The sequence below is a fragment of the Physeter macrocephalus genome, chromosome 11 (genome assembly GCF_002837175.3).
Source record: "Physeter macrocephalus isolate SW-GA chromosome 11, ASM283717v5, whole genome shotgun sequence".
Lineage (NCBI taxonomy): Eukaryota > Metazoa > Chordata > Mammalia > Artiodactyla > Physeteridae > Physeter > Physeter macrocephalus.
The window spans coordinates 7,051,700-7,066,209 of NC_041224.1; positions in this window are offsets into that span (position 1 = coordinate 7,051,700).

Sequence of the window (14,510 nt, forward strand, 5' to 3'; positions counted from 1 at the left end):
CTCCCCTCCCTCCCTCCCATACCCTTCCCCCGCAGCTCAGGGGAAGGTCACATGGAGAGTCTCTGGCTGGAACACTCAGTGGTGCTCAGAAATCCTAAACACTGTGGCTTCTGCAGCGCCTGCCAGGGAGAACAGGGAGTCCTCTCTGTGGCCAGGCTGTCAGCGCGCAAGATGGAAGAGGCCTTATTAGGTCATCCTGCCCAGGAACAGGGCGCGCCCCCTCCTCCCGCTCCTCAGCCCACAGAATGGAACTCCTGACCTGGACATCTGCGTCCATCCGCCCCCAGCACCCCGCCCTCCCCTCGGAGGAATGTGCCCTCCTCCCAAGACCAACAAGCCCTTCTCCGGCTGCATCTCATTCCCTCCCAACCTGGGAAGGAAGCCGGGAACCAACTTCTTCCCCAGACCCAACGGGGTCGGTTCCAGGGCTGCTGCTTCCTCACCCCTTGCTTTTTCTGCACACCTGGCACCTCTTACTATTCCACGCCACGTCCTTATTTGTTATGATTGTTGCTTGTCGCCGGCCTCCCTGCACTCAAATGTAGGTTCCTTGAGGAAGGAATAGGCTCCTGGGTCAGGCATTAGCGCAAATGCAATTTCCATCCATACTCGCTGACAGAGTCTCTTACGCACAAGATCACCCTCAAGCGTATATGCCCCGTGTTTCTTTCCCTCAACCATGTCTACAAATAGAGCCACTTTCTCTTCACGTGCAGAGAGGAAGGAAGTCATCCTATTCCCGTCACTTCCCTAACTGTTCTGTCTGGAGGACCACAGTCTCCCTCCATCTTCTTGGGGAAAGTGAATCAGTCCTTCACTCAACCTCTTCGGACCACAAGCAGGCAAGCTCCAAGGCGGCAGGGCAGTCCCGCAACTCAAGGAGGACGATAAAACGCCAGCGACCCAGCAGCCTGCGGGCCTGCCCTCCCCCACCCGCCCCAAGTGCCTTGAACCATCACCTCCAGGAACGGCCCCCAAGGAAGAATCTTACCACCTCTGCCCCTCGGAGTCGTGACTGCTGCGTAAGACTTGAAATCTTTCCTCTCCTAGAGCTGCTGTACTTTCCCCAGGCAAGTTCACGGTCAAAGGGTTAGACTCCTGCTGGTCAGCGTTTTACCAGCTGACCTATAAGAGGCCGGCGTCTGGCCAACCAGACAGCCTGAATGTTCAATCCTGGAGGCCCACAAACCTCCAGCAATGGGTCTATTCTTCTAAAATATTAATTTGTGTTTCTGATTATAGAAATAATGCATGCTTATGAAAAACTTTGTTATAAAATCATATTTTTTAAAAAAACATTGAAAGCATCTGTCAGCTCACTATTCATAGATAACTGTTCACACATTTTAGAAATTTTCTTTCTCTCCCTTTAGTCCATTTTTCTAATTTTCTCCTTTAGGAAAAAAAAATTTTTTCTTTCAGCCCATCTTTCCCATTTAGGTGGCTCACAGCTCATTCCTGATTCCCCAGAGAAACATGGAAGAGCTTATTTTGGTGGAGTAGTATGACAGAGGGTGTGGGTTCCTCGATGGCACAGAAGTGGCACGAAATCAGTGCCATGGACTGAACACACGTCGGGACAGTCCCCCTTAAAATGTGGAGCGTGGCCAACTGAGTGTGATTTCAAGGATGAGAGAAGGTCTCTTCCTCAAATTAGAATTCCTTAATGACCCATTCGCTAATATCTACGATTCCATTGTGAGGACCGTATTCTTGAACCCCGAACTCTATCTACAGCCGATAGAACTGAAATCCCGGAAGGCTGAAGTGGCTTTAAAGGCTTTGCAAATGTTCAAATCCATATATCCGGGGGAGGGAGATGATACACACCACAACCACCATGAGTGTTCATGGGTCTTTCCTAAGCACCAAAGGGTAGCAGGAGAGGGAAGAAATCTGAGGGCACAGAAACCCAAGAGGGTTGGCTGGGAGTGAGGACATAGCCAAAGAAGTAAATACAGAAGAGTGGGAAGAGACTGGAGACACCAAAACCAACTTTATGTTTTTCCCCTTGTGGGTTATTGATATTTAAAGAGAACGTACCAGAGAATCTGTCTCCGGTCTGGGCCCTAGTTAACTGTGTGACCACAATGTGTAAGATAAAGGGATTAGACCAGGATCAATGGGGTTTTTTTGGCCTTAATATATGTCAGAATTACCTAGTAGCTTAGATAATGCAGATGCCTGGGCCCTATCCCCAGAAAGTCTTATTCAAGTGGTTTATAGCACAGGCAGTGGTAGTGTTCATGAAGAAAGTCGTCTGTCACAGCCGTAAGCAAAGGATATGGCCGCCATATGGCCGTCAGCCACTGTAGTGGCCCCTGCCTCCACCAAACTGCGTACCTGAGGGGATCCAGGATGGGAAAGAACAGGATACCGGCCCTACTTAAGATGCCCATCAAAGGAATTATTTCAATAAGCCCAGATTCTTGCATCTTCCCATAAACAGAAAAGTGCTAAATTCCTTAACTTGAGGTGTCTGGTTTTATTTAATTAACTGTCATCTTTTGAAGTTCTGACCACCTGGTCTTTGTTGCAAAACCCCGTATGTATCCTGGCTTCTCCCTTACCTCTTCCGATGGTCCCTCAGGACTACCTGACAGGCTGCTTCCTGGGCTTAAGTCCTCAGAAAGTCTACCGAATAAAACATAATTCTCAGCTTCTAGGTTGTGTGTTATTTTTCAGTTGACAGTAGGTATCGTTTTGGTTTTGTTTTCAGAGCTCCCCGACAGATTCTAACATTCATCAAGGTTATCTCTAAAGACCCTTTCCTGTTCCAAATCCAGACTCTGTACAGTGTAGGAGCCGAGGACCCTCGTATGTTTACAAGCAGGAGAGCTGCTCCATCCACCTGTACACCCTCTGGCCCCGACACGGGTGGGTCTGCATCCACAGAGAGTGGAGGCTTCCTCGAGGCCATGTCACGACTTCCAATGACAACATATGCTGTCATTGTCCTCTCTTCTTTCATCCAAGGGTTTCGTGAAGAAGGTAGGGCAAGGGCGTCCCTGTAGCCGTGGGGTTAATTCTTGATTGACCTTTTGAAAAGATTGAGTGTCTGTCCCGATGAGTACTTACCAAAGCTCATCCATCAGGTAAAACACTCCATATGGCATCTATGAGGTTGTTTCTTTTCTCAGACTGTTAGACATTCTTAAAACGTTAAAAGGTCGTTTTTAAATGCAAAAAAAAAAAAAAAAAAAGAGCGTGTGGGTGAAAGTAAATGCAATGATAATTTATCGTGTTGCCAAGCATTATACACCCATTCGGATGTGCTAATATCAGGCAATGAAGATACGAGACCATCTTCAACTTGGGCTGGGAACAGAGGTATAGCAGCGTGAGCGTAATCTGCTGATTGTCTGATAAGCTGTGGGAATTTGCTGGAGCACGCGTCTACCAGAGCCGGCATGACACACGTACACACACATTAGGGAAAATGAGTCGCATTCTCAGCAAAGTCAGCCTTGGAACTATCGGGGGAATTTTTTAATCCATCCCTGCAAGCTCTGAAACACCCAAGAGCTTTCCTAAGTTTATGGAAATTTATAAAGCCTCCTGTTTCCCCAGAAAGTGTCCTTTTCACCAAATTAGTGTCTTAGCCTGAGGACACACACACATCTATTGTTATTTTCCCATCCCTTTAAGTACAACTCCATTGGCAAACTCCCACTGATGACCTAAACCCCATCTGACTTTCACCAGATGTGCTCTGCAGGAAAAAGAAAAGCCAAGTTGAACTTCTACAAGGTCAGCCCTGATATGTCTTTGCAGGTGCCACATCATGTATACAAAAAAATAATAGAGGTACAATTTCTAGAAAATAGCCAGCTTTTATAGCTGCTGTGAGTTTTATAGAGGAATGAGGGTAAGAAGTCAAGCCTGGGCCATCTCAACATCTCATCAGCTATTAATTGGAGACCTCGAACAGTGCAGATGTTTGAAACATACAAAGAATCACAATCCAGGAAAAATGAATCAGAACACGGGCTTTTTGCACACCTGACCGTATGGAAAGTGAGTTAATTTTACTCCAATTGCATTCCAGTCAAATGAGAGACAGTTGTTGCCAACGTGAAAAGCCAGAACCTCAGTCTGGCCACAACAGAGCTATTGATTTATTCCCAACCTTCAGAACGAAGGGGAAAAGTAATCTGATTCTGGGACCGAAGCCACCCTTTGGTTACTGTCGGGGCAGGAGATAGCTGCTTTCGTGGTCCAGTTTGATGAGCACCGCAGCCTGCCACAGTGCTTGGGACTTCCACCATTAGGGATCCTGCATTTTGGTCAGATACCATACCTCCCTGAACTCCAAAGGTCCTCTCGGTAATATCCCTAGGTGGATATTCCAGGGATGGGAGTTAACTACGATATAAGACATTCGTTTTGGAAGTGTCTTCCCTGTGTTGAGTTGACGCCCTTCCTGTATCCTTCATTCATTCCTTCTAATCTTCCCCTCTTGAGTATCATAGAATAAATCTATTATCCCTTCCCATGATGGTCCTCTAAATATTGAAGGACAGCTAACAAGTCTCCTCTAAGCCCTCTTGTTTCAGACTCAAACCCTTGATCTTCTTCAACCAATTTTAGATGATGTGATTTCCAGAGTCATCACCACTTGAACCACTTCTCTCCGGACCTGATCATTAAAACAGGAAGCCCAACAGCAGGTAGGCGCAGCCCTCCAAAGCCATCCGACAAGCACGTCATCGATGTATTTGCTTTCTCTCTCTCGATGCATTCTAAGACCCGGTTAGTACTTGGGAATAACCATCTTGTGGGTTCATACAGGACTCTCAATAACTGAAAACCTCTCCCGTTTCTTCACATGAATTCCTGTTGAGCCAGGTCTCCTCCAACTTAAGCTTACAGATATAATAGTCATCTCCATTAAACTTCCTTTGTTGTGGTGGTCTGCCAAAATTCTTCTATTCAGGTGTCAGGGATCCCCCTCTGGCTTCATGTCATCTGTTACATGATAAGAATACCTTTGGTCTCCTGATCCGAGTTGACAATAAAAATGAGGAACCCAAACAGAGGGTTAGAGGTGACTGCAGGTGAAGAGCAGTCATTCACCTTTGAGCACAGGGGTCTGGAGCCAGGTGTGACTGTACCTGCCATCACCTGGTCTCTGTCTCCGTATCTCACCTCACACGAGGTACCTACCAGGAGGGAGTGTTTCAGATTCCGGCTGAATCCAAGTACGGGATGCAATGGTTTGGCTTCTTTCAGCCTTTCCCTCTCTCTGGCTTTGATCTTCTCAGAGCTTTCTTGCTTTTCTCATTGGACAAGCGGACAGGTTTTATTCCCTGGCGCTTCTGGAGGAGGAGCAGGTCTGCCGCGCTGCCCCCCGTGCCCGGAGCAGGTGGTCCTTCACATGCTCTTGGAATGTGGCTAGAAGGGCTGTTCCAGCCGGTGACTGTCCTGAGCCTCAGCTCGATCTAGGCCTTCCTGACCTTACCCCTGCCAGGCTCGGCCACTCTGGGCTGCTCTTCGTGGACTGGGAATCTCCTTCCTTACCTTGTTCCCTTTTGAAACGTGGGCTCCTCAGAGAATTCGTGATGCTGCCACCCTGCTTCTTTTGCTGGGTCGCTCCTCCTGGGATTATGTCACCTCCTGGGAGGGTTTCTGATCAATACCACCCCTGACCTAGGTAGGAGGGGTCCAACTCTGGGTCCCTGTGAGGTGAAGAATGAGCCTTACCTAGAGTGAGGTCTGGCCTCTGCCCTGGCTACTGGGAGGGGATCTCTGAGCCTCTGGAACGTCCTGCCTAAAAAGAGGGTCTTTGTCTTCCTGAAGGTCTTAGCCACTGCGCGTCACGACAGCATGATTTACGATGGGGACTTAGGAGGCACTGTATCCGTTCCCACCTCTGGAGATATTAGGCCGAGACTCCAGGCGGGGCTGGAGACGAGAGGTCAGCCACGTGGGCAGTGCGAGATGGAGGCTCAGTCAAAAGGGTGCCCTGGAAGGCTTCCCTGGTTGGCAGTGCCCTGTGCCTCCTGCCATGGCCTGGAGGGTAACGCGGACCACGACCACGACGCCCTGGGAAGAGGCCGGCAAGGGAACGAAGCCCAGGGGCCACCACCGCCATATGCCGGTGTCCACTTCCCAAGGGTCGAGAATTCTGAATTTGAACTTGGCCTTCGAGATGGTTATGAAGGTTTGTTTCTTTTTGTCACCACAGGGAGATAGAACGTATTCTCTTGAATCTAATAGGTCGTTAGCCTGACTTATTGCCTTTAAGAGACAGATGGCGCGCATGTCTCTGTACCCCTGCCCCGGGCCGTGAAACGTGACGAGCCGCTGACTGCTGAGGGCCAGAATTTTGCTTTTTGAGGCTCCTTCCTCACGAGAGCATCTTTTACCGCGGGCTGCTGAAGGGTAACGCGTCGGCCCCGCCAGCTCCAGGAAGGAGCCGAGAGACCGGGGTCTTCCCGAAGCCCCGCCCAGCCCGCCACGCTGGCTCCCTGGCCCGATCGGCCAGGTTCTGCGGGCCGTCCAGGAGTTTCCGGTTCCGGTTGATTTGTGTCCCTTCGTGCTCCCGCCCCCTGCGGGCAGCAGTGCCCCCGGCCACCCCACGGCGTGGCTCTGCGTGGGGGACCTACACCCCAGCAGGACCCAGGCGATGCTGCACGACAGGTTCACCCGGCCGGGCCCATCCTCCGCATCCGGGTCTGCAGGGCTCCGGGCACTTTAACTTCCAGCAGCAGGCAGGTGGGCGGTGAGAGCCAGGCCGGAGGGTGGGCCTGCGGAGGGGCCGGGAGGGCATGTCACCCACCCCACCCTCCCCCTCTGCACCGCCCACCCCCTAAGCCCCTCCCCAGCCCCTCCTCCCCTCCCCTCCCCACCCCTGCCCCTCCACAGCTCCCACCCCCTAAGCCCCTCCCGCACAGGGAGGGAAGGAAGTGATGGACATGATATACAGCATCTACCTGTACAGGATTTGCAAAGGAGAGGACTGAAGACGCTATGCAACCCTTAGCTCTGTACCTGCCAAGGGTTGAAAGTGTTTGAGGTTAGAAATTGGAGAGTTTCTTTGGAAAGAGTTGTTGGAAGGCAGAGGCACTTTTCTTCCCCTCTTTCTCTTTCACCTGGAGCCTACGGAGAGGGGCTTCAGGGAGACATCATGGTCTGATTCATTTTCCCAGCACTCCCCCCAAAGTACAAGTACTGGTATTTACCCTCCAGCTGCAGACACCATAGTTAAGAAACACCAGCCTTTGGTACGCATGTACCTCGCAGCATTAGTCACAACAGCCAAAGGTAGAAGCAATCCAGGTATCCACTGATAGCCAAATGGATAAACAAAATGTGATGTATACATACAGTGGAGTATTATTCAGCCTTAAAGAGGGAATAAATTCTGACACATGCTACAACATGGATAAACCCAAAAGACGTTATGCTGAGTGAAATACGGCAGATATGAAAGGACACATATATGATTCCACTGATACGAGGTACCCACAATTTTCAAATTCATTGAAACAGAAAAAGAATCTGGTTTCCAAGGGCTGGGGGCGTGGGGTGATGGAGAGTTAACGTTTAATGGGAACAGACTTTCAGATGCGTGGCTGGTGGTGGTGGTTGAACAGGAATGTGAATGTACTTAATGCCACAGAACTGTACACTTAAAAATGGCTAAACTGGTACATTTTGTGCTTATATATTTTACCACAATTTAAAGAAACAGCACTGGCCCCTACCAGGAGGGATAACTGTGCTCTCTCCCTATCACTAGGACATCTCTAACCAGGGGAGAAGGATGGCCAAGAGGGTCTTAGTTCTGTGTCAGTTGTGTGGTCTGCGTTGTAGAACCATGGGCCTCATCTATCATAAGCTGCGTACCCTAGTATCAAAGGGGCTGAGGTCCTCCGTCAGCCCACCGGGTGGGAGGGAGTTGAGACTGAGGAAAGCACTGACCCAGCTGGTGTAAGTGGCTGGTCATGGGAGAAGAAGTCATCAGCTGAAGTCACAAAATCAGAAAGAACAAAACTGGCGATGAGGCAGGCTCTTGCCCCGCACAGGGTCTGTATCAGTCAGCTTTTGCATCGAACATGCTGTAAAACAAACAATCCCCAAATTCCGTGCTTATAAGCATTTACTTTTCCTGTTTCTGGGTCTGCAGGTTACCTGGGTTTATGTCAGTTTCTTGTGTATTTTGTTCTGGAACCAGAGTACAACAGAGGGAGCCAAGCCCCACACACTCACATCATGTTCCCCCCAGCCCCCAAATTCTACCAGCCAAACAAGTCAGGTGCCCAAACCCAACATTAATGGGATGAGGATGTCTGCTTGGCCGATTCCACATATGTACTGTAAATTCTTTCACACAGTGAGGGAATGGAGATGTGGCTATAGATGAGAAGAGACAGTGAAGAATCAGGACAACCCAACCAGCCACAGGGTACAAAGTGCAGGGCAGGCAAGACCTAAAGACAGGACCGTTCAGGCTAACCCGGTTACAGATAGGAGAGCGTGAGCTCGTGGGGGAAAGGGCTAAGAGGGACTCACAGCTCGAGAGGGCCACGCGAGGATCCAGAGACGCGCTCTGCCAGCCACAAGGCTAAGCCAGGTCCGGGGGCTGTTGAGAACGAAGACTCAGACAGTACACTTTGTTCTGCCAGCAAGGTAGGAAACAGGCATGCAGCCTGAATGGTGTGTGATGGGGTCTCCGCAGCCTGTGTGCTAGCTCTCCACATTGGTCAGAGGAGCCCGGAGGAGCTGTGCGCTTGACCCTGGAGATTATCGAGGCTGAGAGCTGGGGAGCTCCCCGCTGGCACTCAAGGCCGTAGTGTGTAACATAAATGTCCCGTTGGGCCTCAGTTCTATACTGTGTTTTTGCTTCTTGGTTTGCAGTGAGGCCCGTAGGAACTGTCGGTGCAAGAGGCCGTGACCTTTCACAAGGGTCCAGCTCTTTTTTTTTTTTGTAAGATAATTTTTTAATGAAAATAACACTGTCTTCATTAAAGTATTGGTTTTTTACATGAATTTTTTTAACATCTTTATTGGAGTATAATTGCTTTACAATGGTGTGTTAGTTTCTGCTGTATAACAAAGTGAATCAGTTATACATATACATGTGTTCCCATATCTCTTCCCTCTGCGTCTCCCTCCCACCCTCCCTATCCCACCCCTCTAGGGGGGTCACAAAGCCCTGAGCTGATCTCCCTGTGCTATGCGGCTGCTTCCCACTAGTTATCTATTTTACATTTGGTAGTGTATATATGTCCATGCCACTCTCTCACTTCGTCACAGCTTACCCTTCCCCCTCCCCATATCCTCAAGTCCCTGCTCTAGTAGGTCTGCGTCTTTATTCCCGTCTTACCCCTAGGTTCTTCATGACCGTTTTTTATTTCCTTAGATGTGGCACATATATAAAATGGAATATTACTCAGCCATAAAAGAAACGAAATTGAGTTATTTGTAGTGAGGTGGATGGACCTAGAGTCTGTCCTACAGAGTGAAGTAAGTCAGAAAGAGAAGAACAAATACCGTATGCTAACGCATATATATGGGATCTAAGGTCCAGCTCGTTTTATGCGGGGAGCTGCAAGGAGCCAGGAGCCGCCTCTGGGAACTGTCTGCCCAAAGCCCACAGGACTGACCACACGCTGTGCTTTCTGGAAGGGAAAGAACCTCGAGAGGTGGCTGGGGCCCAGGGTCCGTCCGGACCGAGCGACACTGACCTGTAACGAAACTGAGTTATTTGTAGTGAGGTGGATGGACCTAGAGTCTGTCCTACAGAGTGAAGTAAGTCAGAAAGAGAAGAACAAATACCGTATGCTAACGCATATATATGGGATCTAAGGTCCAGCTCGTTTTATGCGGGGAGCTGCAAGGAGCCAGGAGCCGCCTCTGGGAACTGTCTGCCCAAAGCCCACAGGACTGACCACACGCTGTGCTTTCTGGAAGGGAAAGAACCTCGAGAGGTGGCTGGGGCCCAGGGTCCGTCCGGACCGAGCGACACTGACCTGTGCGCCTCCATGCTCTGTGCTGGGCTCTCACGTGAGACTTACATTCCCTCGCCCTGTGTGCCGCCAGCCTGCTGCAATTTCACTCCTTGGTGCAGAGACTTTAACTATTTTTTTTTTGAAAGCGCTGATTGTAACATCTTTCTACCCCTTCCACCGCCAATACACCTTCTTTCCTTTTGCAGTTGAAGTGCCCCGGGGACTCGCCCGGCCCGTCGGGTGGCCAGCTGGGTGGAGGCGTCGTCCTGCGCTGGGCGGTGCCGGGCTCACTCGGGCCACGCGCAGACAGGAGCGGGCGCCCAGCTCTGCTGGGTGCCGGCCCTTCTAGACAGCGTCACCGGTGTGCCACCAGCCCGTCCTAAGCTGAGCTCGCGGACCCCGGGGCTGCAGGGAGGGCGTGAGCTCAGGCTGTGCAGAGCTGGCTCCAGGGACCGCGGGTTCTGGGGGCTGCAGACTCGGCAGGCGGATGAGGGCCCCGGGTCTGGAGCTGCGCGTCAGGGTCAGGGTGAGACCCCCGTTGTCGGGGAGGGGGAGCAGGCAAGGGCAGCCTGGTGCAGAGGGACAAGGGAGAGGAAGGACGAGCCCTGCCTCGGCTCAGCCGCGCCCCGCCGCATCCCTGCCCGCCCGGATCCCGCCGCTGGAGGGGTGGGACGGCGCCCTCGTGGGCGCCCTGGGTGGCAGCACGTGGATCAGCCGTGCTGCCCTCTGCACCTCAGTCCTCAGACCGCGTGCACTTCGCCCTGAAGGCCGAGGGGCAGCACGGAGTCGTCCGAGAGCCGGGTTCGGAGCCCAGAGGAGGGAGCGCTGCGCGAGGCGAGCCGTGACCGCGGCCAGGCTTCTCCGGGGCTCCCGGCTCAGCGGCAGCCCTCCTGGACGGGCTCTGTCCAGCCCCAGGCGCTTTCCGCGTGGCTCCCGAGTCGCTGACGCCGCCACCCCCCCCCCCTTGAACCTGGGCCGGGCGGCGCTGCTTCCAGCAGCAGGTAGTGGCCGAGTCCCCAGGCAGGCAGCGCGTCCGCCTCCCGGGGCTGCCCCGCGGGGCTCGGCCCCGCAGTGCCGCCGGACTTGGCCCTCGGGCCGTGCCGACGCTGCGCCAGGTGCGCGTGGCCGCCACCAAGGCATCCCGGAAGGCGGCCGCGTGTGCCGCCGCCGTCCAGCCCGCGGGCCGCGGAGCCGGGAGCAGCCAGCCCTGCTGGGCCTGTCTGGGTCCCCACCCCCATCTGCAAGCGCCACGACACGGCCGTGCCTCACAGCATCAGTAAGCGGCACACACGCGCCTCGGGGCCCGTGCTTCGGGCGGATCAGTGCGGAGAGCTCTGCTGACGAAGCGAGCGTCAGCGACAAGGACTGAATTGCGTAATGACTGGACGGGCGCGGGCGCCCTGGACGGCCCCCCGCAGGACTCAGCTCCGCTGGGACAAGCCCAGACCCCAGCCAGCTTCACGCGTTCGTTCCAGGTTTCCTTTCACGAGAGCAGTCGTTCCTCGGGTCCCTCCCGGCTGCCACGCAGGCGGCCGGCCCCGGCCCATGTCCCCAGGGGGGCTGGAAGTGGGTGGTGGTGGCCGTTTCCCCTTTGCCACCGTCGCTTCCGGGAGCTGCCAGGAGACGAGGGGACAGGCAGAGCTTCCTGCTACCGGCAGTCAGTTTTTAAAGCTGTGGCCAGAGGGGGGAGGGAAAACGGCAGCCCTGGGGGACTGACAGGACGGCCCCTGGACCCAGCTGGGAATTCGAGTCCTTTCTGGGCCCGAGGGAACAATGGTGCTGCCGGCTGTCTCTCCAGCGCGGGGGAGGCTGTACCCACCATCAGGAGCTGATGGTGCCTGTCAGCGTCCGGTCTGCAGGCTGAGCTGATTCTCCGTTCGGCACACAGCGTCGAGGGGCTCCGGGTGGGCGTGAAGGAGCCTGAACACCACCCACAGGGCTGTCCGTGTTGGGGATGCCGCAGTTGCCGGCCGCGTGGTTGACTCCTCAGGACGGGCTGTGGCATATTCGTCCCTAGAGCTGGGCTGTCCACACAGCTACGGAGCAGGCCGGGGGCTGGGCTGCGAGTCTCTGATTGCAGGCAATAGACAGAGACGCCAGCTTGGTTAACGATAACGGGAATTCATTGGAAGGGACGGGACCTAGAACCTGGGGTCAGTGTAGCCCGTTAAGGATGATTAAAGACGGCAACGTAAGTGATACAAACAGACTTTGCTCGACACCTCATGATATGGGTGGTCCCCGTTCTCCAGGAAGAATCCAGCGACCTGCAAAATGCGGCAGAAGCCTGGACCTTTTTATAAGATGAGGCGTAGTTTCCATTTGCTGTCGGGGCACCCAGGGCAGGAGTGTCTCCATCTAGGGACTAGAAATTTACTTCAATAAACCCAACTACCGTCGGCTCTCAGTATCTGCCAGTTCTGCATCTGCAAATTCAACCAACTTTGGATTGAAAATATTAGGCGGGAAAATTCCAGAAAGTTCCAGGACGCAAAACTTGAATTTGCCACTCGCAGACAACTATTTATATAGCATTTACATTGCATTGGGTATTATAAGTCATCGAGAGAAGATTTAAAGTATTACGGGAGGGTGTGCATTGGTATATGCAAACAGTACGCCGTTTCATATAAGGGACTTGAACATCCCTGGAGTTTGGTATCCACGGGGCTCCTGGTACCAATCCCTGGTGGATGCCGAGGGCTGACTGCGCTGCCACTCACATAAATGAGCTCCAATGCCTTCTGCCTTTTCATCTCTGCCCCTTGTTTTTCCCTCCTCTGTGCAAGGGGAGACGGCGATTCAAAATCCAGAGGTGTTCCTGGGCTGTGAAGAGCTTATTTGGTCTAGCTTGTGTCAAATGACCGTCTCGTAACTGGAGGAGGGCATAGAGCCACGAATAACAATCTCTCCCGGATCCACCTCGCAGGAGAGGAGTCACTCCATCCTCCCCCCACAAAAGTGGGATGGTGTTATAGAAGAAGATGAGCGGACGCTGGCTTTCATACTCCTGTGAGCTCTGTACCCCTGGAAGGTGTTACTCTGCCCCTCCTTGAGGGGTGCGCCCGCTAAGGGGGACGGATGCGCAGGACAACAGACAGAGGGGGCTTCTCTCTGGGCCAAGGGTGGTCCAGCTGGAGTGACCCTTCTAGCTCAGAGAAGGCTGGAATTGCACGTTTTTATTACTCTCTGCGCTCGTCTTTGTAAGGCTTTTTTGCCTGAGCCACAGGCTTGATAGCAAAGGCAATAAAAGTGGGGCAAAGGCTGATGTAATGTAACAATATTGGGATGATGATGTCATCTGTGTAGTAAACAAGAGTAGCTGTGGAGTCATAAATAATCTTTTCACGGCGATCTTGAATAGGTCTGATACCAGATGTACGGTAAATACGCTCACTTTATGGAAATGCCTTTCCTCTGAAAAGAAGGGAGACTGGTCTATAATATAAAGTTCCATATGTGCTGCTCACACGGGCTTTATTTTGTGCTTTTTGTGTGCTTTGTTTAACGCTTCCTTAGTCGCCTAAATAGAACAGGCCTCGCTAGGCACCACCTCGTTTTGTGTGCGTAAACTGCGTTAGCAAAAACGTGGGCTCGACGCCCAAACCTGAACTGAATCCAAATTGCCTAGTCGCTGAATGAAATATGTCACTTCAGTAAGTCCAGTGTCCTTTCTTAGACCTGTGACTTTGAAGAGAGCTAGAATTTTCTCTCACTGAGCATCTTGGGCTTTTCGTTTTTTGAATCTTGAAGGCAGAATTTAATAGACTTTGGTTCACGCCATTGTCTAAGAAGGCTAAGACCTGAACAGCACCCCGAGCCGTGGGTCCCCCCTACCCTGTTCCCTCGATGTCCCCACGCAAGGTAACCGCCATCCCCAGGTCTGTCCACTAGGCCCTTGCTACCCTTTTTACACATTGTTATCTCGTTGCTACATATTCTCGGAAAATATTTTGTATTTGTTGGCTTTAACTCTATGCAATTAAACTGCTTGGGAGATATGACAACCCTCATTATAGTATTCCTTATTCCTTTCTGAATGTCTTCAATATTTAATACATCTTGATGGAAAACAAAGATTTGCAGATTTTTTTAAAATCATTTTTAAAAATTTTCTACCTGCGTCTATGAAAGAGAAATGTTGGCTCTGAAAGCTGATGTCCAGGAATATCTGGGGACAGATTTCTTTTCAAGATGGCGTCAGGTGGTGAAAACTTGGCTCACTGTAAAATCAGGATTCCTACTGAGACCTTGTAGAAAGTCTTTATAAACTCTAACGGCCAGTGTAGGAGGAGTCCCCTGTAAAAGCAGCAGGTTTGTCTTCCGCAAGGTAAATGATTTGCCATCAGAGGGAGAGAGCCCGCATCACCGTCTTGCTGCCTGTGCTTCCCATTCCTGCCCTTTTCCTCTTCTCCTCACCTCTCCCCCATCACCATTCCCTCTCCCCCGTGCTTGGTCTGCTCCTGAGGCTGAAGCACTTCTGGGGTTAGGAGAGCGCACCCAAGAGTGCACTCACGCCCCGGGGGCGGGGCTCAGCCTGCTTCTCCTCCAAGG